Genomic DNA, 27,491 nt, shown 5'->3' with positions numbered 1-27,491 from the left:
ATCATCTTAGGTATAATAAAGTTTGAAATTTTTTCATTTGTTTTATTTTCTTTTATTATCCGTTTATTTAAACAGAAAATTTTTGCGACTACACAGCCCAAAGGGAACGAGGGTGTAATATAAGTTAAAATGAATTCATCTTCGTCTTCGAGATGCGTTCGTGCATTCAGGAATTTTAAACTAACATAACATCATGGTAACATTTATACATTTTTGTATACTTAAATATATATTCACGTAAATGTTTAGAGAGCACATGAAAACATTTTATAGATTAATCTGTACTTATGACTATCGCCAGATCACATTTATACTTGTTTACAGTTTTAAAATAAGGGTTGGACTACATAGTTTTACAGAATGTCCATCTGGCATATTCGCTATAATCTCTTTGGAACACTCAATGGGTGCTTCCTCACGATTTTAATACTACAAAAATCTGTACTCCGGAGGACTATAGGGTTACAAGCGTTCCCAAGATACGGAGAGTACATCAACATCACTGTATTAGTAGTCACATGGGCTTGAATCCTGGTCTCTCAAGCGCGTACTTCCGCTCCTCCCGGTTGGCCACTCGGTTACACAACTACACTAATTTATCTTTGTGGTTAAGAGTTATTATCCTTGTATTGTGATTAATGCAGTTTTACTGTTAATGTCATGAACCTCAGAAAGCTTCTTCATATATAAGATCTAGTGCATAGGACTGTGGTTACTACCTCCATGCTCAAATACCATGAGCAGAAAAATCTGGATTCCATTCCGTGAGGATGGTGGAACTTTTATACTTTTTAAACACAACGATCAAATTAAAATCCGCCTCCCAGCAGATTTGCATTACTTGTCTCAGAAAACTTGGATTACGTCTTTCCAAATCAGGTAAACGGATTATACAATACATATCAAAGATTATGAAACGTGCTTTTATTTTATTCCGCCATACTCAAACAATTATACATAACAAAAGTCATCGACCCCCCACTTCGATTAAAAAAAAAATGTGCATGACTAAGAAGTATTCAAATTTTTTGGCTTATAAAGGTGATTAGCAGTTAGTCGATTCATTTCAAGCGTATTCTTCTTGTTCATAATGAAGGGGATACGGAACCCTGTAACCAGTTTCCCCGATAGAACCCCACCTTATGAAATACTAGCAGCGATTTTTACAGGAATCCGTGGAGTGATTGTGAGACATTTAGATGGTTCTTTCATTCTTTAAGTAGGGAAGTTAAATACCAAAATATACTACATTGCACGACAAAATTAACAGAACAAGTAGAAAACGTTGTGTAATTAGTACAGCTTGCGATGAAATGGGAAAAATTTGGTATGGTAGGTTACCATAGAGTAACAATGAAAGGAGGTTACAGCAAGAAACTTCGGACAAGTATATTATAGGGGTTGTATAAAAATTTGCAAAATACGTCACATTACAGAGGTCGATACAAGATGCTCGAAAATATGGTCACAATATTTTCGGTGAGCGATGCTCTACATACGGGGTCTATAAGATTCTGTGGCGACAAATCCCATTCTTCCACCAGCATAGACCCGAACTCACCAAGTGACCGAGGAGTTGGGTGTCGGCGTGCAATGCGACGCCCAAGGGCGTCCCACACATGTTCGATCGGATTTAAGCCTGCTGATCGTGCTGGCCACGGTAGTTGTTGGATATCTTCAATTTCAAGATATTCCTCCACCACGAGCTCTATATGCAGTGGCGTTGTCGTGCATGAAAGGAAAATATGGACCATAATCTGTTTTTAGCCTAAAATGGGACTTATCAGAGACCAGAACTGTACTCCATTTGTCAGGGCTGCAAGCCACATGTTATGACTGCAGTTTCAACGAGCTTTGCGTTGGTTTAGGGTTAATGGCATACAAACCACTGGCTTCCTTGCGTCGAGTCCACTTAGAAATGTTTTTACCTGTGGCAGCAGCAGCAGCAACCTCAAGAGACAGTTGATGACAGGGTATCTTAGTTTTCCGCCTTTCTGTTAGAGCCAGGTTGCGGTCTGTTCTGGTTGACCTAACTCTCGGGCGACATTGGCCAACTCTTCTTGTAATGGTTGCTGTCTCCTGAAACTGCTTCCCTAGTGCAGAGACGACAACGCGTGGCACATTAATCCAACTTGCCACCAGCACTGCTTCAAATCGTCCAACGGCCCGCCATCTCAAACGATCATCTAAATGATGATGACTTCCCATCCTAAGTACTGGAGATGTGGCTGTCCCACTGAGCAAGCCAAAAAAACGGGAATGAAGTGATGTGGTCGTAACCCGTATTTTTATAGACAGGAATAATTTGCATAATATGCGACTCTGTAAGGTGGTAGATCGATTTCTACTGGATTCAAATAATTGCTTTCGGCGACACTATGCACGAAAAACATTTTGTTCTGTTAATTTTGTCGAGCAGTGTACTTCAAATGCAGAAGTGGTTTCAGTTAGAATCTGTAGACAGAATTTGTCTAAAAGCTTCAATAGGGTTGATGTACAGGAAATCGGTCTATAGTGAGTTGGTTCAGTGGATCTTATAACTGTAGGATCGTGCCTGAATTTTTGAGAAATTCGGAAATAAAAAGTATTTCACCGTGTTTAAGAAATTTCGTAGGATATTCGAAGCACGTTTATTTTAATAAATAGAAAAATGAGGTGAGCACAAGAACAATACGTTGATGTCGGGATTAACGTCACTGGTAAAATAATAATTTTAGCATAATTGCTCTTTATATTCCACACATCCACACTTTTTCTTTCGGTTCGCCGGAGCCTTGTGAAGTACGAGTCCGGGGCGTATCTCGGTGCACAGCCCCTAGTCCCGGCACTGAAGCAGTTACTTTTTGAGAAGTTCGTAAAAAATATACGGTTTGCAGTTCATATAGCTTTGTTACACACTATATTACATATGCAACAAATGTGTGTGTATGTGTATTGCCGATTTACATGTTGTATGGGCTGAAAAACTTGGAATATCTAACGGAATGGTTTATTGCTTCATGGCAGTACTGACTAGGCGTAATAATGCCAAGGCAGCTACTACTATGAGGCTTCAGTGTGCACTGAACTGCACACTAGAAACTGGATCCATACCGAATAGTAAGCTGGATCCATGCAGTACCATGGGCTGTATCGTATCTATTGCCAATACTATGATCTGCATAAATATTTCAAAATGATGTTCTGATTGCAGTCTTCTAATTCTCAATATACTTTTCTATTATTATGTATTCTTTGTAAAAATATTGCTTTATGAAAACTAGTTAAATCTCTCGTTAAAATTAAATGCGTTAAAATTAATTCTCTTTAGCCACTGTTTCATGAGCCATGGAACAAAAAAGTTTTAAGGTTAATCATCCACTTTTTGTTCAGCCAATGATTTATGAACAACGGATAAACTTCAGATTAAGGTCGTATGCCAGACACTGCATTAAACGAACAATCCAAGTTAAGAAGGAATTTGAGACCAATTATGAATTCTCAATACCAGAGACTGCACATCAGCAACCCGAAGCACTATAAGCTCTGTGCAATACAGGTGGGCACTGTCTCATAAGGATATAAATAACGCTACATGGATAAGATGGTTTCCGACGCATGGCTTACTAGCGGGAGGCTCCTCCGCGAGCTCGAAGGTTTTATGCTCGCCATCCAAGACCAGGTAATCAACGCCAAGAATTGCATTTTCAAGAACTTCGGAGTTACATGTCGACGATGCCACCTGCCCCCAGAAACAGTCCAGCACATCACCGCGGGATGCAGCATGATCACACAGACGAAGTATGCTCATAGACACGAACAGATCGGTAGGATAATACATCAGAAGCTAGCATAAAAATACCAGTTGACCAAACAAAGTGTACCGTATTTCGAGACCGAACTTCAGTCCGTAATGGAGACCTCCTACTTGCAGACTATGGTGGGACCACGCCATAAAAACGGACAAGATGATCCTGCACAACAGACCAGATTTATTACACGCATCGACAAGAAAGGAAGACCTACCTACCTGGTCGATACAGCGCTGCCCAATACGAGAAACTCCACAAAATCTACAAGGAAAAAACATCAGGAAATACACAGACCTAAGACAGGAACTCAAATAAATGTGTGGCATACGGTACAAGTAATGACCATCCTGATCATTGTGTCAACCACCGGCATGGTGCCAAAAATGACTCCGTAAGAACTTAGCAGCAGTAGACATGGAATTCAGAAAGCCGCAATCTTGAATACCTGTACAATAGATGTTCAGAGTTCTTCGACCAACAGTAATACTCGCAATAATAGTAATCGGACAACCAACCACTTGGTACAAGTACCGTCACGAGGTAGAAAAAAATTCCATAAGGAGAAATAGTCACATAAGGAGAAAAAATAATAATAAAGATAAATTTAACATAACGGCTCTTTCTGTTCCCCACTCCCACACTTTTGGTTTGCTTCTCTGTCCCACTGTGAAGTAATGGCCCGAGGATTGCCCCCCAGTCTTTGTCCAACCCTAGTCCCGACACTGAAACTGTTACTTCTGGAGAAGTGCATAAAACACAATATTAAACACAGCCGTTAAAGCTGTAACCAGTTCAGTTTTCTGGATTTTTCTATATATCATTTTTTAAATCAGTGAAAATCAGTAAAAAAATTATACGTGTGTGCCTGATGCAATGCCCATAACAGCAACAATTCTAGGGGTTGAACATGGATTATTCTCTCTTCGTATGCACAAGGCGGTCCAGTTCATTCTAATGGTTCTCTACAGAATCGAGGTCGTGGTGCTGAGCTGGCAGTCCAACATTTCTACACTCATGTCTTCAAACTAGTCTGTCCCCGAGCTGCTGCAAGGGCATAATTAAACGCATTATTATCTAGAACTGCTAGAGAGACCTCAGAATTCATGGTTTTGTCCAAACCACCAAATGACTCAAGTCCAAATCATGAAAAACAGTCCCAGATCATCAAGCTGCTACTGCCGAACTTTGTCGGGATACTACAGTCCAGCATGTAGCTTTCTCTGGGCTCTGGGCATCCGATTCAATGAGTCACGCCTGTCAGACTGGTAGAGCATATTCTGTAGTATATGCTCTACCAGTCTGACACAGCATATACTGTAGTAATCACTACAAGGCATAGCTTTCCATTGGTTTACGGCCCAAAAACGGCATGCCTTACACCGACTTAAATTGTGGCTGTATTAGTCGAGGTGGCTAGGGGCGAATGCATGACCATGGTAACCCATTTCATTGTATCGTTCTGTGCACTCTACTGATGCTGACATGTGCCCTAATCGTCTCATTAACGACCCTTGTATGCTGACAAAACGTAGACCCACGTTTCGCGCGGACGATTCTTTGTAGGGCTCTCCTGTCAAGTTCCGTCAGCTTCTGAGGTTCCCGGGTTGTTTCGTGACGATTCCAGCAGCAGTATGCCTCCATTTTCGGAACACATCAGCAATCATCAACCTAGGGATCTTCAATGCCTTTAAAATGCCACGTAAAGACTTACTGCTGATGCGGCATCTAGATAGGTATGCTACCAGCATATGTACAGTTGTCTGACACTCGCCGCTTTGTACGGACGTGACCAACTATCATCAGATGGATGGGCGGATATTAATCGTAGAGAAGTGTATATATTGTAGTTGCACAGTGCAACCTTAATTATAACGGAGATGACACTCCACTTCAATATAGCGAAGTAATACGGTACAGCCTCCGAAAGTAGACTCGACTAATACTTAAAGTTTGAAATGTTTTTATTTGTTTTTTTTTTTTTCTTTTTATCCGTTTATTTAAACAGAAAGTTTTTGTGACTGCACAGCCTAAAGAGAATGAAGATGTAATATAAGTTAAAAAGCATTAATCTCCGTCTACGAGATTCACATACGCATTCATGTTACTCGTAGAATAAAGACAGGAGTTTTGAGCTAACATTTATACCTTTTACAGATGGCATACTTAAATAAATACAGTGGCGGACAAAAAACTTCATCACCTCAAAAAAAGTAAAATTTGTAGTGAACCATATAACATTGTTTGATTGCAGTCGTTTTGTTTCTCGCAAAGCAAAGGTATTGCGTCAGATAATGCTACTATTGCATCAGACTAACTTCAAGGTATTGCATCACCTGTTTATATAAATTCGGCGTTAAAGAAACACGTTCATTACAATCATGTTTTTCGGAGGTGGAAGCATGGCTCCATGTGTTCAGTTTAAACCAAGAAAAATTAGTGTAGCTGTTGCTCTGTCCAGGAAGGGCTTTCTACGCATACTACCGCTGATAAAATAGGCTGCCACCAGTCAACAGTATCCCTGGTGCTGAAATAAAAGCGTGAAACCGTATCCACTCTCTTACGGCCTGGATCAGGCCGTAAGAGAGTGGATACGCCTTCCCAAAATCGATATTTGAAACTTCGTAATCGCCATGTTAGTGCTCCTGATCTAAAACTAGATTTTGAGATGGCCTCTGGTATTGAAACAAGTACAAGAACTAACCAAAGACGGCTTTCGGAATGTGGTCAGTATGACTATCGGCCCAAGAAGAAGCCTTTGTTGACCCAACAAATGAGAAAGAAGCGATTGCTTCGGCTAAAAGGCATGTTTCATGGACAAAAGAGCAATGAGACACCGTAATCTTTTCGGACGGATCGAAATTCAACCTGCATGGCTGGGATGGGAAGCGATATGTCAGAAGACGAAAATCAGAGGAATGCCATCCTGACTGCATAACACCAATTGTAAAGTTCCTCGCCGGTCACATGGTCTGGGGATGCATAAAAAGCAAAGGGGTGGGCCGAATTAAGTTTATTAACGGAATAATGAACGGAGAAACCTACACTGCTCTCTTGGGGGAGGGGGTGCCCGAAACCCGTTATTAGGATCACCACACAGATATCGAAAACTGCAATTTTTCAGCAGGACTCAGCTCCTTGCCACATAGCAAAATTGGTAAATTTTATGCTATTTAGATTTAATGACGAGTTTTTCTTGCCTCACAAGGCTTAAAACATACTTACATCAATGTTTTCCCTCGTTTTTCTCCCTTAAGGCGCAGTTATACCTCAGAAATGCTAGCATTACACTGTTGAACTGGCTCGGATTTAAACCCTATTGAAAATGTCTGGTATATAATGTCGTCTGAAATTGCTCAGAAGAAGCCAACAAGTAAGATTCAGCTGCAGTAGAGCATTGTAAGGGTGAGGTACCACGAAATTGGGCAACGGTATATCCAAAAGTTGATTAACTCTAGACCAGATCGTTGCAAGGCTGTAATTTCAGCTCGAGGAGGAACAACAAAATATTGAGGACTTATTTTTCTGATTTACAGTACATAATACTATTACGCCAACTTGTCATTTCAGTTTGTACCCTTAAATGCAATAAAATGTATGTTTGGTTGTCATTATTGCCATTTGCATGATTTCTCATATTTCCATTAATTATGCATTTTAAAATCATTGGAGGCATACCATCCTGACTGCATAACACCAACTATAGTTCCCCGAAGGGGAAGATATTTACGGAATTAGGTATATCCGGTGGAGTTTTTTTTATTGGATTTCATTCACAGAAATATATCCCATCTATCAAATCGAACGTTTCTGCAACCCACAATGCAGCGCAAAACATTATTTGCAAAATTCAGAAGTGATGCAGTTTTTTTTGTCCGCCACTGTATATATATTCAACAAGAAAACATTTACTTGCATGCATATATATATATATATATACATTGCTGAAGATTGTTGAAGACAGAATGTCCATCTGGCATATTCACTAAAATCTCTTCGGAACACGCATGGGCTCTTCCCTCCTTGACAGTTTGGTATAAAAAAAGTTTACATCAGTTTTGATGTTGGAAACTATAAAATAAATACCATGGAATTCGTTGATGACCTCATCCCTGTGGCGTCAACGTCCTCTGGGCTCAAAAATTTATTGAATAGAGCTTACAAGTTTTTAGAAAAGAGAGGCCTGCAAATAAATATTGCTAATTGTCGGCCTTTACCTATAGTCCCTTTTGGGAAGGAGAAGCTGAAGATTGTTGATAGAAGCTTCTTTACTTACTCCCTCAGGGAGAGCGTTGGCATGTGCCTCCTTGGTTGAAATATTGGAGCGGTTGAGGAAAGCTCCACTCAAACCGCAACATAGGTTGTTTATCTTCAGGACCTATGCCATCCCTAGGCTGTTTCACAGTCTAGTCCTGGAGAGATTAACAGCCGGCCGACTTAACAGATTGTATTTCCAAACGAGGTGCGCGGTCAAACAGTGGTTCCGTCTGCCGCAAGACACTGTTACGGCTTACATTCATGCCATCATTCCAGAGGGAGGTTTGGGGATCCTATATTATCGGTGGACTATCCCTCTGTTTAAGAAGAACAGGCTGGAAAAGCTCCAGTACCCGTCTTCAGTTTTAACTTGTCACATTGCTAACTTACCTTGTCATGTCAGAGATGGGGAAAATAGGGAAGCTACAGTTAGATGAATCTGTATGCTTGGACTCAAAGCAGTCTATGAAGGGGCGGTGGACTCGACTCTTGCACGAGTCCTTCGATGGTCGGGGTTTAAAGGAATCAGCCAAGGTCCGTTCTCAGCACCGGTGGGTGGGTGATGGAACCAAATTGTTCTCCGGCCATGCATATATAGACCTCATAAGAACGAGGATAAACGCTCTACATACCCTCTCAAGGACATCTAGAGGACATAGTACGGAGAGGATATGCAGAGCTGAATGCAATACGGTCGAGTGGCTCGCCCACATATCACAACGGTGCATAAGAGCTCATGGCTTGAGAGTGCGACGCCATGATGCTGTTGTAGATATTGTGATGAACACGCTCCGACAGAAGGGCTGGCAGATTCGAACGACGTTTTAACACTACGGAAGGGGTACGTATGCCAGACCTTATGTGTGTGTGCAAGAGGTGGGTCCTTGTTCCTTCTCGAAGCACAAATCGCAGGAAAAGGTGATGATCTGGAAGTATTGCATAGAAATAATTATTATAATGATAATATTAGAGTTTAAAATGCAATAGCCTTGGAATATAACAATATTCAACCTGTAGTGTCATCTATTACTATTAATTATAGTAAATAGTAATAGATAAGAGGTTTGGTGCCGCACTTCTGCGGACCAACTCCGTCTTAAGGGAATTAAGGCGTAATATAAATTAAAATGCATTCATCTCTGTCTACCAGATTCACATATGCATTCATGTTACTCGTAGAATTAAGATGGGAGTTTTGAGCTAACATAACATCATGGTAACATTTATACCTTTTACAGATGATATACATAAATATATATTCAAGTAAATGTTTGCAGACAACATAAAAACATTTACTTGAATATATATATTTAGTATGCCAGTTGGACTACAAAGTTTTATACAATGTCCATCTGGTATATTCACTAAAATCTCTTCGGAACACTCAATGGGTTCTTCCTCGTGCTTTTAACACTGGAAAAATCTGTTTGTACTCCGGATGACTGCATAAGGTCACACGTATACCAAATAGGAGAATACAGCAACATCGCTATATTAATAGTCACGATGGCTTGAATCATGGTCGCTCAAGCGCGACCATGATTCAAGTGGTTTTCGAGCACAAAGTGTATTTGTGGCTTTAGGAAGCATCTGTAGACAGGATTTGTCGAAGGGCTTCAATAAAAGCTTGATATACAGGAAATTGGCCTATATAGCGAGTCGGGTCAGTGGGTCTTGTAACTTTAGGGTGGTTCGAATGGAGTATCTTATGCCTGAAGTTCTGAGAAATTCGCAAATAAAAAGTATTTCACCATGTTGAAGAAATTTCGTAGGAGATTCAGTACAAATTTATTTCAGTAAATGAAGTGAGCACAAGAACAATAGCAGTGAGTTGATTTCGGGATTAACATCACTGTGATAAAAGTAATAATTTTAGCATAATGGCTCTTTCTATTCCACGCTTCTCTTTTTCGCTTCGCCGGACCCCCATAAAGAACGAGTCCCGGGGCGTGTCCTGGTGGTCGGCCCTACTTCCGACACTGAAACAGTTACCTTTTGAGAAGTTCATAAAACAAAACAGTATTTTATGATGTAGAAAAGCACATTGTTAGAGCAAAGTAATTCGTATTGGAGATTACCTATGAAAGGTGAATCTTGCAAGGATAAAATCCCTAGAAGCACATTCGCCATCCAGGTTCACACTTCTTCCCCCCTTAGGATTTCCTGAAGAATTGGATTATCACACTGTTGTGTACTTGCTATAGCGCACTACGATTTGCAGTTCATATGGCTTTGTTATACAGTATATCACATATGCAACAAATGTGTGTATTGCCGATTTACATGTTGTAAGGGCTGAAAAACTTGGAATATTTCGCGGAATGGTTTATTGCTCCATGGCAGACTGTCGTGGCGTAATAATGCCAAGATAGCTACTACTACTATGAGGCATCAGCATACACTGAACTACGCACAAGAAACTGGATCCATACCGAATAGTAAGCTGTATCCTAGAGCAACATGAGCTGTATTGTATCTATTGCCAATACGTCTTTCAAAATGAGGTTCCATGACTGCGGTCTTCTAATTTTCGATAATGTATTATTTGTTATACTACTGCTTTATGAAAACTAGATAAATCTCTGATTAAAATAAAATGCAATCAACGACTGTCCGGTTTTAGCCACTCTTTCACGAGTCGTGGAAAAAAGATTAAGGTTAAGAGCAATCATCCACCTCTTGTTTATTCAATGCTTTATGAACAATGGACAAACTTCAGATTAAGGTCATGTGCCCATCCACACTAAATGCCATATCTAACATATTGAAACTGAATCTAATTTTGTACAACATAACCCATCATTATTTCCAGTTGTGTGAGTTATCCAGTGAGAGAAATCAGTTTACGAATCAAAAAAGGACAAATAAATGCCATAGATTAAGAATTTTCAGACTAAAAAGAAACATGGATAGCGAAAATGGGCGAATAAGAAAATGAGTACCTCGTCCATGTTCACCTCTATAATCAAGTATTCTCTGTTTCCTGGGAGACAGGCGCCTCCGTAGCCAGGTGGCAAGGAGCAGCAGTACGTAGCACACGCTTCTTGATTAGACCGGGGTTCGAGCCCGTCACCACCAAATACGAGGATGCGGAAAGGTCAGGGAATGACCACCGCATATCCCGGAGCAATATGGCCTTAGTTGCTAATGCTCCTAAAAACCAAACAACAACAACCTGGAAGACACCAGTTCAAAATTCCAGCAAAAGTCTAAGAAAGAAAAAAAAACACTACCCTCACTTCATCCCAAATAAGCCTGTAAATCAGTCTTGAATGTGATGATGTGAAAACTTGTCACAGCGCACTACAAAAGACATTAGCAGTCTCTAAAATGAGCTGCGTCTCCCCTCAATCTAGGTAGATTGAGAGGAGACGCATCTTCGAGAAATCCCAATCAACCATCTTAAAAGTGTTGGTAAGCGTAGCCAATTAGCGAACGAACGTGTAGCCCGATTGAACATGTAAGAGAACATACAGAACAGAATAACATGTAGCCCATGGTCACCAACAATTAAGCACTAGATATCTTGCACCACGCCCTTATGCAAGATATGCTAGTTGATTTTGTCCTTGAAAAGTTCGCTTCATCAGTAAACAATACTCGAGACACGAACCCAGGTGTCTCCGGATAACAGAAGAGCCACTAAAATCAGTTATCACAGATGGGAATTTTCTAGATTCAGTGACTGCACTTTCTACAGATCAAAAGAAGAGCATTTACTTTTGCTGAAGAATTCACCAAATAGACGTGGGAGGAAATCACACGGCACCAATAAACGTATAAATTTTATGAAAAATGTTTGTACTATATTTTATATAATCCACTGTTTGCTAAATAAAATTTCGTTCCTTTTATGGTTAAGAAACACAGATTCAACAGTTTCGTAATCTATTTTCGAGAAAATTGATTAAGAAATATCCTTTTTGTTTACAGAATTCAAAGGAAGCCAAAATTTCTTTTACACAGACCCCAAACTGGATGTGATGGAATTTCTAATACAAACAAATCGAAATTTTGTATTATTATACAGATCTTTCATTTCGTCTTTTAAAATATTCATAACAGATATCCGATAAATAGAAATTGGTTGAAATTAATTTAACCCAAATGATTCTTAATTATTTTTTCATATCTGACGAGGAGCAAAACATGCATTTTTAATATTTTTTTCATGTAGACAACTTAAAATAACAGCCTTCATTTTCCCTTCTTATAAGATAATCATATTGACGATGCACCAGAGAAGACACTCCTGTACAATTTTCGAAAGGTAGAACAAAAGAAAAACCACACATCTATGATTCAAGAATGGCTGCTGCAAACACTTAAAAAAATGGAGTTTATCTAGAGATTCCATATGGTTAAACTTACTGGATTGTGAATATCCAAGTAACCACCAGAGATATCATGGATGGAAAATTCGTTAAACGTTGGGTCCATATAATCCAGTTATTTCAGTGGGTAAACCCATGGGAATGTTGTTGTTTTTTGGGTTTTTGGAGCATCGGCGACTAAGGCCCTGTTGCTCCATGTATATTTTCTGTAAATTGCATTTGTTGTGAGGTCGATTTACCGTTTGCTGGACAAAAAAAAAGTTTCCGGGAGAAAAACCATGCTACCTTACCCAAGAACTGGTTAAATAACAATGCATATAATAGCGGTATTTACGAAAGGGGCATTGGGGAGCCATCTACCTCATGTCAATTTTAAGCGCAGTTGCGTACATTTCTCAAATAAACAAAGTAGTTGTTGGATAACACGCCGATTTCTGTTAGAAATTCACGTCTGATTCAAGAAATTAATTCCAAGGGTCGAAAGGAACTGCTATTGGAAATCATTAAAACCAAACTGCATATTATAGGGAAAAAGTAAACCAATAACGCTTTCATTTAAGAAAAAATAGCGACCACAGTAGTTGCTCGATAATTAGCTCAAGAAATATAAGTGGCAGCGCCGTACCGGTTTCGGTTGAGTTGTGTTTTCGGCAGGCAGATATGTCGAAGAGATGGGGCAGCGATACTTTGAGACAAGTCATTAATCACTCAGTGACAAGCAATCGACTTGCTTCCTAAATCACTTAACTTATTTAAGCATTCGATCCAGAGGCTTTAAGAGCGTTCTTTTTGTTGTAGAAAGAGTTAACCCTGTACTGAATCCATTCTTTGGCAGTATTTTATTGGAGGGTAACCGTCCCAAAATCCATCTGCCCTAAATCAAAGATTGTTCTAAACAGGAAGTAGAAATAAAGAGTCTAATCCACAAAGTATAGACAAGCTGAGTTATCGTTTAAAATCCATCTTCCGAACTGGTAAAAAATATACAGGCAGATCCAATTACGAATAAAACAGCAAAAGTGTAAATTAAGTGTAACGTATAGGTAGAAAATAACTGTACATTTCTTCCTACGGTTCGTCGAGGATCGCAGCGTTAACTAAAGGTAGAACTGAAAAGTTTATAAAGATTTTTTTGGATAAAATCAGATAGTCATCAAATAGGAAAAGAAAAGAGTACACGCCAGAAACGGTTTTTAAGCGTAGAAGTGACGATGCCCAGAAAAAAAAATTGAGAATAGCAGCTAATAACGCGTGGGACCTTCAAGCTTTGATAACTACTGTTATATTGAGTGTCAGTGAAGTAATTAGAGGCTGAACGTTATTCGAAGGAACCTGGGACCATTCCTCCAATAATACATCACACAAACAACAGCTAAAAGTAGGAGAAATTTCTGTCGATTGTTATTTCCAGGATGCCTCACAATGTGTTCAAAAGAATTGAGATCAGGCTACTACAGGGACTAAGACGTGTTGGCGTACACCATCATGCTTGTTGAACTATTCAATAACCTTTTATGATCTATGGGTAGTACCATTTTCCTCCTGGCAGATTCCATTATCTGAAAGGCAAAAAAATGTCATCATGCATCATCTGATAAAATATCCAGGTAGATTTGGGAAATCTCGTTATCAAGAAGGTACTGTAGCATGTTCACCTTTCCAACAAAAACACCCCAATTCATTACAGAGCTACCATCTGCTGGAACCATATTAATAACGCATGGTGGATATAAAGTTTCCATGCACCTTTCTCCAAATTTTCGTCCTACGACTAGCATGAATTAGATTCTTTAGCCAACACAACTTACTGCCATTGGCCAACAGCCCAAAACCTACGATGCAGATGTCAACTTTGAGCAGTGTTTTGTATTTATTCACGGGACAAATACGGAGTGTACTGATTAAGTAGACTGCTGTGAATTCAATTCCTGGCTATGCAGAGAATTCAGCTCAATCGAAATAGTCATTTCGGAATCTCTGTTGAATTCCGTTGTCAAAACATCTATCAGAGATTGCCTATGATGTGCTTGCAGTTCCATATTTGTTATCCCCATTTCCACACGAGAAATACCTCAGAGACAGTCTTCACTCATAAACCGGCCAAATTCGCTGCAGCCTGTAGAATTCCCCCGAATGCACGAACCCACAAATTAGTACGTTTGAGCATGCCCAACAGAAAGCGATTCCATTTCGCGCAGTTCATAACTGGAAGGCAGATTTTCCAAAATCCTAGAATTATTAACGTGTAATTATAAGATTTAACTTGATGTATATGAGAAGTTAATTATAGTAATGAAATTCTGCTCTAGTTGTTGAAATTATCAAACTAGAACACCTGGAGGATAAGCTGCCCAAAAACTTGACATTAGACTTCAGGGCACGTTATTAGGTAAACTACAATACGAGTATATTTTAGTTAAACGAGTACATTGTAGTTAAACGTTTAACTTGCAATTAGATACGAGTGTCTAGTTGTAAATTAAACTAGAAGTCTAAGACTAGAGGAATCGGGTCGCAGACTAGAGGAATAATCCATAAAGGCTATTTTTTAAGTGTATACAAATAAATGCTGTTCACAAACTACTGCATCATGGCTTCGGTTGCTTGGCCGGTTATTTTAAATAAACATCGACTTTCCACTCTGTTTAAACGTACTTTAATTTTTAATATTTTTCCGTAATCTGCAAAATAAGCCGATTTTTCAAATCGGTGGACAGATTTGAACCTTTCCAATTGTAATGATGTAGAATCCATTGTGATTCGACTTAATTAGGTGTTTTTCTTGACTTTCATGCCGTTCGACGATATTTAAATCAAATATCTATTGACTCTTCTTCCATGTTGGAATTTAAAGACTCCCAAAGTGTGCTGATTTCTGTAAACTTGAATTTCCTTACGGAAACAAAGTTTAGTTTGCTGAAGATTTGTGATCAAGACCGGTGATTGAGAACCTTCCTTAAACGTTGCCAGTATGTGAGTTTCCGTGCTTTTATTTTATCCCAAACGAACACAAAATTTAACGTCAACCAGCTGTGCTCCAACTTCCAATCCATGGCAATGTAAACACTTGCTCTTAGACTCGAAGACTGCTCGAACGATCTGGATTTAGCCTGGAGAGAGAGAGAAAGCATGTTTGCACTCACACTCTGCCATAGTGTCTTCGATGAGTCATTGAAGACATTATTTCCTTCACTCGAGAAACGTATTTCCCTTTCGTAATTATGTAAAACTTCACTTTGATCTACGTTGCGCAATTTCACCTCCTGGTAGTTCACACTACCTCAGTTACACTCTCTAAGATCCAATTACAGTCATTACAGCATCCATTTCTAACACGCTCATATTAAGTCGCAAATAGCGTGATCCCATTATTGTTGACTACATCATTAAGTCGCGTAATTAAAGGGAGAAACAGATGAGAAATTAATCGGCCTTGACAAAGGGTCAATATATCACCTTGTGTCCCTTAAGTTCATTAACGAGGATCACCTTTTGGTCCAGCAGTGCGTTTCGCTGACCGCTGCAGGAAATTTCCCATAAGAGCGCTGAATCTAGAATCTGCGAGTGTCACATTAACTCGCTCTAATTATTCATAGCAACTACTATCGTTTTAGGTTTTTTTTTTTTTTATTTACAAAGTTTTGTTATTTCTAATTTTGTTATTTCGAATACTCGCTTGAATCGAATCGAAAATTGAGAAATGTAAGCCCGTGAGTGGATACAGTGTAGGTGTCAACTCAAATATGAGAATGACCAGCTTGAATAACTATTCTTATTTTCAAATGAAATTTTCAAAAACTTCTGGAATATGTGAATGGACTTTTATATTGAGATGGGTTCCCAAACAGCAGAATCGGATATTTAACCATAGCAAATGGGCAAGTTGATCTGAGAACTTGTCGCCACGGGTGCTGCTGTAAAAATATTCCCCTATATTTCTCTAACAACATTTCTCTAATAGCAATAGATTTTTTCCCCTGTGGGATATTGCATTGCTTCTTTTTAGTTTGATAATCGACTCCAACAAAACTCAATATATTAATTTTGCCCTTGAATTCCAGTTCAGTGAATTCATCTAGGTGCCAAGTTGCAGTTTGTCATGTAACTGAGTGGATTCTTGTTTCATCCAAACACCGCTGTTCGGTAATGCACGCATGATATCATAGATACTGACACCTAGTTTCGGGATCCATCCTCCAAGAAAAGGATCACATTCACCCGTGGGAAAAGTTTGGTTTTTTTTTTAATCTGAGAAATACGAAGCAGTGAAATTAGTTACTGATTGCTCAAAGACAAAGATGTTATCTCCAGACTTCCAGTAAAGTCTGGAGATAAGATCTCAGTTTCTCCAAGTTTCAGTAAAGGAACTTGGAGAAATTAGTTTTCAATCATTAAAAATGCTTACTGAACACGATTCTGATGGAGTTAGAGAAGTCATCGTGCTGAAATCTAAGAAGAACCTCTAAAAACAAGGACTAACTCTATTAATTAAAAGCATCCTGGTATAAACGGCGGAATTACCAATAAATGACTAAGTTCTTTTAGATCTGAAGACACTAGACCATGACTGGGTATTAAGTGATTTGGTTTTGTTTGTTCGTTGGTTGGCTGGCTGGCTGGTTTATCTCAAAGTGCCATCATCTTGAGTTATTTCGAAGATATCGCTGTATCATAAACTGCAAAGAATTAAGATAGAGAGAGAAAGAGAGATGCCATACGGCACCCGAAATTTTAAATCTAAAAAGAATTAGGCATAGATGAGCAGCAGGCCAAAGGAAAATATGAAAATATCCAGAACAGAAAGAAGGGTATTGATTTCACAAATATGAATTTTCGTTGAGATTGAATTGTTTTGCTCAATTACCTTCCGATAAAAGTAGGAACGGCTTTCACCACAAGTGTGAGTTCATTCTTAGTTTTCGAAGTTATTTTAGCACATACAAGAACTACAAATTACAGGAACTTTGCAAAAAATACTTAACAGTTCATAGTGATTTAATAGTTTCATTGTCATTACATATCGATTTCTCGATTAATATCGTGCATTCAGTTCAAAATTTTATTTTAAAATTTCTTATTTAAAATGTTCTTGCAATTATAATGGGATATGTAAAAATAAAGTGGAAGCAAATATTTACTTTCATTAATATTAACTCCCAATGCGCAGCAATCAAAACTGTATAAGGATGCCGGAACAACTTAAAAACTTCTATGCGATCCCAAGTGAGCATGTACTCACCAAAGTTATGAATGTAATTCAAGCTCTAGATTGGTGATTAAAGATAGATTAAGCTACGAAAACGTTCACCAATTAAAAGAAGCAGAAATTATCATCGATCATTCCAAGTTTGTAAGAAACAGGTGGCATAAATTAACTCTTAAATACATTTGTATTAAGTATAAAAATATACTCATAGCCATACTGCTGCATAAAACACATTCGAGAACCATATATTATACAAATTACATCAAGAATAATTTAATTACATAATGTAAATTTATGAAAAAGCACCCAACTAACACACAGTTCTGCTCTGCGTTTCTACCATTCATGGGATTCGTTTACAAATAGAATAAAGTTTAAGAAAGCAGTTCTATGGCGGATTATTAGCAGTTCTAATAACTTACAGGGAATATCCTATTCCTCCAACTGAGATCGGCTAACTACAGCCTCGGTTGAAGAAGACTTAAGAAATTCCTCCAGTTGTTGACTGGACTAGAACCCAGACCTCTCCAAGAGAGTGACAAGTGGTAAACTGCTTCTGCCACTGAGGATTCTAAGGAGATTCTCGGCAAGATCCAAACTGTGGTGACTGTGAATCCAAACTATGCATGAAAGTATTATTACCTTGTGTATCTTTTCTGTTGTGAACCCCTGGGATCTCCCTGTGAGGGGTATTATATATTTATTTCCTGTATTCTTTTTAGTTATTCATTCAATAATAATAAAGGATTATTTATTTAATGTCGAAAGGGCTTCACCTTTAGAAGACTTAAGAAATTCCTCCAGTTGTTGACTGGACTAGAACCCAGACCTCTCCAAGAGAGTGACAAGTGGTAAACTGCTTCTGCCACTGAGGATTCTAAGGAGATTCTCGGCAAGATCCAAACTGTGGTGACTGTGAATCCAAACTATGCATGAAAGTATTATTACCTTGTGTATCTTTTCTGTTGTGAACCCCTGGGATCTCCCTGTGAGGGGTATTATATATTTATTTCCTGTATTCTTTTTAGTTATTCATTCAATAATAATAAAGGATTATTTATTTAATGTCGAAAGGGCTTCACCTTTAGAAGACTTAAGAAATTCCTCCAGTTGTTGACTGGACTAGAACCCAGACCTCTCCAAGAGAGTGACAAGTGGTAAACTGCTTCTGCCACTGAGGATTCTAAGGAGATTCTCGGCAAGATCCAAACTGTGGTGACTGTGAATCCAAACTATGCATGAAAGTATTATTACCTTGTGTATCTTTTCTGTTGTGAACCCCTGGGATCTCCCTGTGAGGGGTATTATATATTTATTTCCTGTATTCTTTTTAGTTATTCATTCAATAATAATAAAGGATTATTTATTTAATGTCGAAAGGGCTTCACCTTGGGGGAAAGATTCAGGCTGCTTCGAAGCACATATGTGGTGGACTTCTAGGGAAAAATTAAAAGTTCTGCGAAGGAGCAACTTTCTGATTAAACTCAAGTAGTGGCCAGGAAATACAGTCAATTTTCTGTAGAAGTAATTTATTTCTATTCTGTTTTTTATTTAAATATTATTTTAATGAATTAATTTTGAATAATCTCTATGGGTTCACTGTTCTGAAAACAACATTTTTCGCTATCTATGTACGAGGGGTATCAAAAGGTTCGTACCTTGACCCAGATGAAACATCAGTAGGAAGATGACGTTTTTAATATAAGTTTTCTACATATTCAATAACTAAGATGTGAAAATTCATTCCCGTACGTGATCGTACACCAGAGGTGGAGCCCGGAATCTGAATCTGATGAGGGACGCTATGGTTGACAAAGCGTGTCGAGCAGTGATCAAGTTCCTGCACTTTCAGGGCAAGAAAGCTCAGGAAATTGACGACGAAATGTGTATGAGCAGAATTATCCATCCTGTAACGCTGTAAAAAAACTGGAAACGGGAGTTCCAGTGCGGTCGTACAAGTGTCTTTGACGAGCCAAGAGAAGGAAGGCCATCAACATTCACAGACCGTGAGACGGTTGAGCAGCTGGTGCTGAGTGATAGACGTATGACAATTTATTTCATGGCAAATGCAGTGGGAATTAGTATGGGTCTGCTCACAGCATTTTACATGACCATCTACACATGTCTAAGGTCTCTGCACGATGGGTTCCAAGGTTGCTGACGCCTTTGCAGAAGCAATGTCGAATGCAATATTCTTGCCAACTGTTGGATTTGTGTAATGCTTCGAACTACTACAGCACCCACCCAATTCTACTGACTCAGCACCGTCAAACGTCTTGTTTCGAGAAATGAAGAAACCATTGGTTGGACGCTGCTTTGATTCGTCTCAGGAAATCATCAATGAAGTTGAATCATGGTTTCAGGCAAAAAGTGCGGACTTCTATGATCAAGGCATTAAATAACTGATCCATAGATGAGAGAAATGTGTTACTATATTACTATACGTGGAAAGTACATAGAAAAGGATTAAAGTTCCTGCGAAGTTTCACCTTTTTAGGGCTATTATTTCTAGGTAAGGGTACGAACATTTTGATACCTCCTCATATATAATAAGATTTAGTCCACATTAACTGCTTCATCTCTCTTCGAATCGGAGGAAATTTTTTTAAAGTTTCCTTATCAAAGTTGGAAACTGAAGTTAATTAAAACTTTTATTTCCGTTTTTCTGGAACCAAAAGCCTTTGTACGACTACCATCATTCTAATTTCCCTCGCAAATAGTAAATAAAAACGCGGATGATGAATCTGCCAACCAATGCAACATAATTGACAAATGTTGGTTGTATCTGACAGGACAGTGACTAACTTCACAGTTAACATCAAGTTTTGGAAAACTTGTCTAAAACCACTGTGAGAGTGCTGCATTTCGATTATTATACTCTGGAAAAAGAGACGTAAACTACATGTGGAGAAATAGTTCAGCCTGTGGACGCAATATAAATGACAGATTAACCCGCTGTTCAGACTACAAAGGACACAGACTTGGCAGCTGGAGAGGGGACACTAACTTTTAACTGGTAGGGTTAATAATTCAAACCTGAAGCCGTCTAAAATCTGACCGCTTGGCGAGCGTGAACAAAATTCAGGAGAAGTCAATCTTCCGCTAAACACACATTTAAGAGGAAGCGAAAACATACCACGACAGGACTTCATTGGTTTCTTTACCAGCGAGTTTCTGGAGTGGTCAGTATCGTTGGAATCCGAGAAATTTCTTCGAACTGAGCTGAGTGACTGTCGAAGCAATCGAAATGGAATTTTTTTTAGAAAAGAAAAAAATAAATTCAGAGAGACTACATATATTCATAAGCCTAACGAATTAGCAAAAAAAATCGAATTATTATTTCAACGGTATTCGTCCGAAAATGTTCAGGGCTAATTTGGGTGTTTTATTGACCACAAAAACACAAAATAACTCGGAAGTCTTCACTCCCTACGATCGGCCGATTATAGCTTCGATTAAAGGCTTTAGAATTCCTTCCAGTATTCCATGAAAAGTCTCTCGCGTCATTGACTGGATTCGAACCCAAGCCATTTCCACCCGATTTGGGGATGACGGCGATTATAACCGTTTTGCTACCCAAGCAGACATCCTTAAGTGACCAAGCTTTGTCCTAGAAACTACAAGGACTAAATATTGTCAGTTTGGTGCATCGAAATCAAAGTTGAAAAATGTTTTCTAGCGAGAGAGCCATCAGCCCTCATGTTCTCTAAAACACACAGAATTTGTTCTGTCACTGCGAGATCGAAGATGATACTGTATCTGTAAAATAAAAATGGTCAGATGATGGTTATTCTGTATTCGTAGAATAAAAGCGGTTGAATACGCAGTTCGTAAATATTGATTCAAAAATGTTTATTCTGTAATTAGGTAAAATTAGTTTCAACTCCGTAAATCGCATACATAAAACTTTAATGACTCTAAAGCGCCAATTTTATGATACTCGTGCATTCAGAAAATGATCTCTGCGGACAGAGATGAAAGATACTGATAAAGCTGGAGAAGTTTTTCCAAAAACTTTCAAATTACTCAAGAATCGTATTTAACAGAGATGCAGTGTGGTATTAACAAACGAAGACTGTCGTAACTCACCTGTTGCAGGTTATGACCTACAGAGAAAGAGAAGAAGGACACTTCCGGTACTCGATAGATGAGGGGAGCTTGTGCGGTCCCGAGTTGTTCTCCTCTAGTCCCGGTTGCAGTCTGCAGTAAGTGGCCGCTCGCTAGCTGTGATCTTAATAGCAGCTTCTGTGTGCGCTACGGATGTTTATATCGTCCGGAGTAGATTCCACCCTTTCGCTGCATTAATTATTCATACCTCACAGATTGTGTCGTCTTTTCCAGGGAGTGTGCGTTTCATCACGGACAGCTTCGTGACAATCTCAGAGGTGATGCATGTGCGTGGGAGAGTCACGTGGCCAGCGTAGTGTGCACTTGATGGTAGAGTAAAAGTCGAAGGGGGATGCAATCGAACCTTTGCCTTCTTCTATTGGCTCTCCTGTCCTCCCACCATGCGCTGTTCGTCGGAAAAGTGCACAAGTTAATTTTCTGCCTTCTCTGTATTTTCCTCGCTGCCGGTGGGCTTCATTACTGCCAATATTTGCCTTGCTATAAAAGAACGCTGCCAAAATCAGTTGATAAACTGTAAGGAAATGTATGAACTGTTCCGGCCACTGAAGTTTCCATAGGGATAGATATAAAATGATCGTTGCTATGTGTTCAAACGTTATCATCAAGGGCGCCTATTCTGTCTCTCCTTTCTTCCCTTCTAACGCTATAACACCGAGACGAATGGCAAAAGAGGTGGGCTCTGTAATCATAGACTTTTCATCTATCGTAATTGGTGATATTTTGCTACAATATAGTCTGCACACTGCGAACCTCTTAAAATGAACAAATTAGTTTCAGGGGCACTAGGAACCTGAACTTTGTGCCAAGGGTATAGGATAAGAATAATGGTTTTAGTATTTGTTTCGAAATGAACGAAACAATTTAAACCATGTAGTAATCGCCTCTTTATCAATCAAGGTTTTTAAAAAACTGTTTATACGTTAATAAAATACAAGTAAGACCGAAACCCCAACATTTAATGCACAAAGAATATAATCTTTCCATATGGCAGTATCAAAAATGAAATCCTTTCAGTATAAACTAAGTTTATGCTGAGCAACAGTAATTACAGATTGACTATCACAAGAATACGGATGTTGTTCTCATGTCCAAAGTTCAATATCAGATAATAAATTATTTTATGCAACTCTTAAATAGGAATAATCTTGCTCTTCTCGATATAAAGGGGCCAAAGAATATAATCGGCATCGTTGACATTTCTTCTTATTTTAAAACTGCGAGAGAAGCTCCATTCGGATTCACTCAAATTAGAAAAAAATTTAAGGCATTTCTTGTTTTCTGCATATGCGTGAATCTTTGATTATATTAGTAATTAAAATATAAATTGTTTATAAGCATCCCACTGAAGGTATCACTTATGAAATTATAATATAGATAATTTATATTACCGATTCCATATTTCTAATAGTTATTTTAAGTCCACACGAAGTTCAGCGGCTACTATGGATACTGATGATACCAAGTGGGTAGAAAATTAATAAGGATGTACAGAATGTACTGAAATTATAACAAGACCTAAATAAATGCATTCGGACGGGATGAAATGGCAGTTAAAGTACGACATTGATAAATGAAAGGTCTTGCATTCGAGCAGTAGTAATCCTGGATTAGCATGCTATTTGGGGAGCAACACGCCTTATGTAGTTAATAATGAAAAAGACTGGGAAGTAATTATAGAATCTCATATTAAATTCCTCATCAGATCAGACTGAGTGCTAAGGCAGCCCACGAGGTTCTATCAATATGAAAGAATTAACTGTAGACACAGTGAGTGATTCTTAAGGCGAAGGGCTCCAGGTCTACTCGTGTAAGTTTGTGCTTGGACAAAATACGTCAACTTGCTGAAATTTAAATAAACTGGGAATATCTTCTCTCTTTTTTTGGGGGGACATATGTTTAAAATAATATATTCTGGCTAGATACAAGACGTTACTCCTTACTCTAACCCTGATTGTCCGATGGAATAAAGCTCCATCTTATCACAGAGAAGTGACAATGCAGATTTAAAGAGTGAGTGGATACTTAAATGAAACAGAAGGAACTAGGTTATATATTTATAAGTTTTACGCCAATACTACATAAGGTTTACTTCACTGAATCATTTTGTCAATCATGTCACATGTCTCTTTATAGAACTAATCTAATTTGTCCCACAAAAGAGTAATTTGTTTGTGATTGTGAAATGCTAAGTTGTTTCTTCGCAACCTGGAGTAAAGAACGGAAAAACTAATTACTAATCAGACCACAGTTTATCAACAAAAGATAATTATATAATTAAATGCGACACTTATTTAATTACATCATTTGTCGGCATAGAAGTTGATTTTCTCAAACTACTATGCTGACGTTTCTAAATTCATCTGTCTTCGGGCAGGGATTGGCGGTCCTCATTTATTTAATTAAATTTGTGTTGTGTGGTTGCAAGCACGATGCTGTTCTAGTAATGAGAACTCCTCCGGCCTGAAGATAGAATAGATTATTTCTATAGATGAATTCAGAGCCGTCCTCATTTTGAATACTTCACAAGATTAGGAAATTTGCAAGAAGTTTCTCACTCTACTGTTCTAATACTCTATACTTATCATGAAAAAGTTTTACTTAATTATATATTTACCATTAATACTCCATGTAACGTTGGCCTTTACAAACCAAATAAAAATGGATGAATTTTGAATTTGTACCAGTGAATTGCATCATGATGAGATGATTCGAGTAAAAGATATTTTTTAACCTCAGAAATAATGAGTCGTTGTCATTCCGTTGTAGGATTTTGTCTTACTAGCTCGGCTGCTGCCGCCAATTTCTGATATCTTCCCTAGATTAACAATTATCAGTTTAAATTAAGTACGTGAATATTTTAAACCAAGTTATGATATTTTCACTCTCATTACAATTGCATATATGGCCGTGTGTTCTTGGTACCTCAGATATAAGCCCGGTTTTGATAAACACAGCAATAACTTTATTGTAGTGATAATATAGCCCCCCAGTCAGCAATTAAAAATGATATTTTATCGATAAAAGCGAACAGGTGTTTTTAAAACTAAAATAACCATGGGAAAATTATCTGAGCTCCTTTAAAAAGTCCAAATTCGTTCTCCTAGTACTACTTATATTCTGCATTTAAACTCACATTGAGGAAAGATCTGAAAAACAGCAGCAGAGCTAAGTCGAAATCCCACAATGGAAAGAGTTATGGCTGCTGTATAGAAGTCAGCCAAATTATTGATCATCCAATGGCGCGTGATGTCAGCATGATACAAATTCTATCAAACACTAGCTATAAACGGAAATAAATTTATTTATAATATAAAAACTCAGTGAAAAAAAATTTATATATTGCAATAGCATATTACTGCAGAGCGAGAGAATGAGAGATAGAATTAATTTGACTTGGCCTATATTATTCAATTGTTTTCGGTTAAATTTTGTTGCAATAATTGACTAAATCTTGGCACATTCAGCCTCCACAAAGCTGCTGGACCTTAAATTCTCAGAAGAAAATAGTTTTGAAATTTCACACAAGGACAGAAAGCTAAGTTTGAAAAAAATTCAAAACTGAGCCTCGTTCTGCTTTTTAAATTTAGCATTTTATAGTTAATGTGGAAGAAAAAACATTGAATTTCGTTGATCCTGTGAATGGAGCTGAGCATATTAGGCGTCAAGTTCAGCACACGCTGTACGATGTTGTTCTTTTCAAGTTCGCAACGGTACCTATTCCGTATGACAGACCGAAGCACTACAATCCAAATCACAAGTATTCAGATCTAGAGAATGAGATATTCTATGATGAGAAGCTGACGATTTGGCTCACCTTTGGACCATATCTCAATCGCCTTACTATGTTTCTCATAGTAAAAAAAATTCATTAGTAGCGCATGCTGCTTATGTTGCGATAAAGTTTTCCGAGAACAAAGAATTTCTGAAATAATTTTTCCTGCAAACCTATTCTGAATCCTTTGAAACATATGCATTCTATTCTCCCACGTTGGATGTGTATTTCAGCTCTCAATGCAATCCACTCGCTTCTTTCAGTGAGCAGAGGCCTTAGAATATGGTAACTTTAATTATGCAGCTGTAAAATTGCCTGTTTTGATAGAATGTTTTACATCCTGTTCGAAGTAGTACCGTTGTCAGCTGAAATCACATTTCTTCGGTGTCTCCTTCGTAGCATATTCAGCCTATTCTGCATATCTGAACCTGCATCACTTCAGAAAATATTTCATTCAGAGAACAGAGTGAACGGAAAGATATAAATCTGGTGAGCAGGATTACTGGAGAAAAAAGGGACACGCTAAATTTGTTTAAATAAATCGAAAGCTCTCTCCAACGTAGTTTGCGTGAACTTCTGCCGCGCACGCGAACTTCTTTTCTATCCTCCGAAAACTAACTGAGCGCACATGGCGAAAGGAATTATCGACTATATATATATATATATATATATATATATATATATATATATATATATATCCACAGATGGTCCTTCATTTTAAAACACGAAGGGTTTAATTAGAGCATTGGTTTAAATTATACCTTAGATCCGATATTTAGAAAAATGTGTCTGAATAAATTAACACTTAAAACTGTGGATTTTTTTAAATAAAAAAGGTCACATGAAAATCTACGAACACTACTCGTCAATGCACCTACCCGGGTAGTGCAATCACTGTCCTTTCAGACATTTAAAAAGTAAATGGGTTTAAATCCGATCAACACGAGTTTTTATGGGCTTTTTTCCCCCCATCGTGGTTTTAAATCGCAAAAAGAGTGAATAGAAAAAATTTAGACACATTACATTACGAATGACAGCCTTATGCAAAAAATCAAACAAAATACCCGTCAGCCAATGCATGAAGTACAGTCGCTTATGTTTTATAAAATGTATATACAATACATACGAGTAGCTGCGTATAACCTTTGGAGTGCAACCCTACTCATACCAGAGATGATACTCCACTACAATACAGCTAAGTCATACAGCAAAGCATCTGTAAATTGGCTCTGCTGTACTGCTCTCTTGCAATGCGGGGAAGTATCATCTCCGGTATAATAAAATTGTTAAAAATGTTATCATTTATTATTAAAAAGTTAAACACAAGATTGCTCCTATACAGCCTGAAGGGAATGAGGGTGTAATACAAGTCAAAATGCATTTATCACTGAGAAATATTACAATTAAGATGGGTCTGAACGTCACGTATACTTTTAAAAAGTATAAATGAACTTCATTCTCTACTTCTTTTTAGAAATGACATATTTAAATATATATTTATGTAAATGGCTACAGACCACGTGAAAACATATATAAATTTTTACACTAACCTGTGTTTATGACTATCACCAGGATAACATCTTGTTTATTAGTCACAACTTTTATAGAATGTCCATATTGACATATTCACTAACATTTCTGATTAAGACGCAATGATTGCTTCATCATGCCATTTAACACTGGAAAAAATGTTTGTAAAAAGAATATAGAAGGTAAAAAGAATATAGTACCATCACTGTATTTAGTAGTTACGAGGGTTTCAACACGGTCACTTTTTTTCATGAAAACCCCAAACACGAGAGGCATTAGAACCTATAGTACTTAGTATCGTGCTTGGGTTGGAGGTTGACAAGACGAAAGAAGATATTTGTTGACATTGGACTTAACTTCTGTAGACTGTAATTTTCAGGAAATACGTACGATGGAAAGTTGTTCCAGAAAACAGTAGATGAACGAATAAACAAGGAAGATGAAAAGTTGGTTCTGTGAGTTTGAAGTTGGACAGT

At 38.1% G+C, this 27,491-nt stretch overlaps 1 protein-coding gene across 1 annotated transcript in view; it reads right to left on the bottom strand.

Moving 5' to 3' along the window:
- The window catches only part of LOC150081116 (uncharacterized), a 73,401-nt gene extending 51,454 nt beyond the window's left edge, over window positions 1–21,947 (bottom strand). The window contains exon 1 of the mRNA XM_090381363.1: window positions 21,675–21,947. The gene's annotated coding sequence lies outside the window, so the exon portion shown is untranslated. The remainder of the gene's footprint in view (window positions 1–21,674) is intronic.
- Between the last annotated feature and the right edge of the window lie 5,544 nt (window positions 21,948–27,491).

This window comes from Mastigoproctus giganteus, chromosome 9 (assembly GCF_048544385.1).
Source record: "Mastigoproctus giganteus isolate SK-2022 chromosome 9, ASM4854438v1, whole genome shotgun sequence".
NCBI classification, from domain to species: Eukaryota; Metazoa; Arthropoda; class Arachnida; order Uropygi; family Thelyphonidae; genus Mastigoproctus; species Mastigoproctus giganteus.
This window is presented reverse-complemented; position numbering and strand designations above follow the sequence as displayed.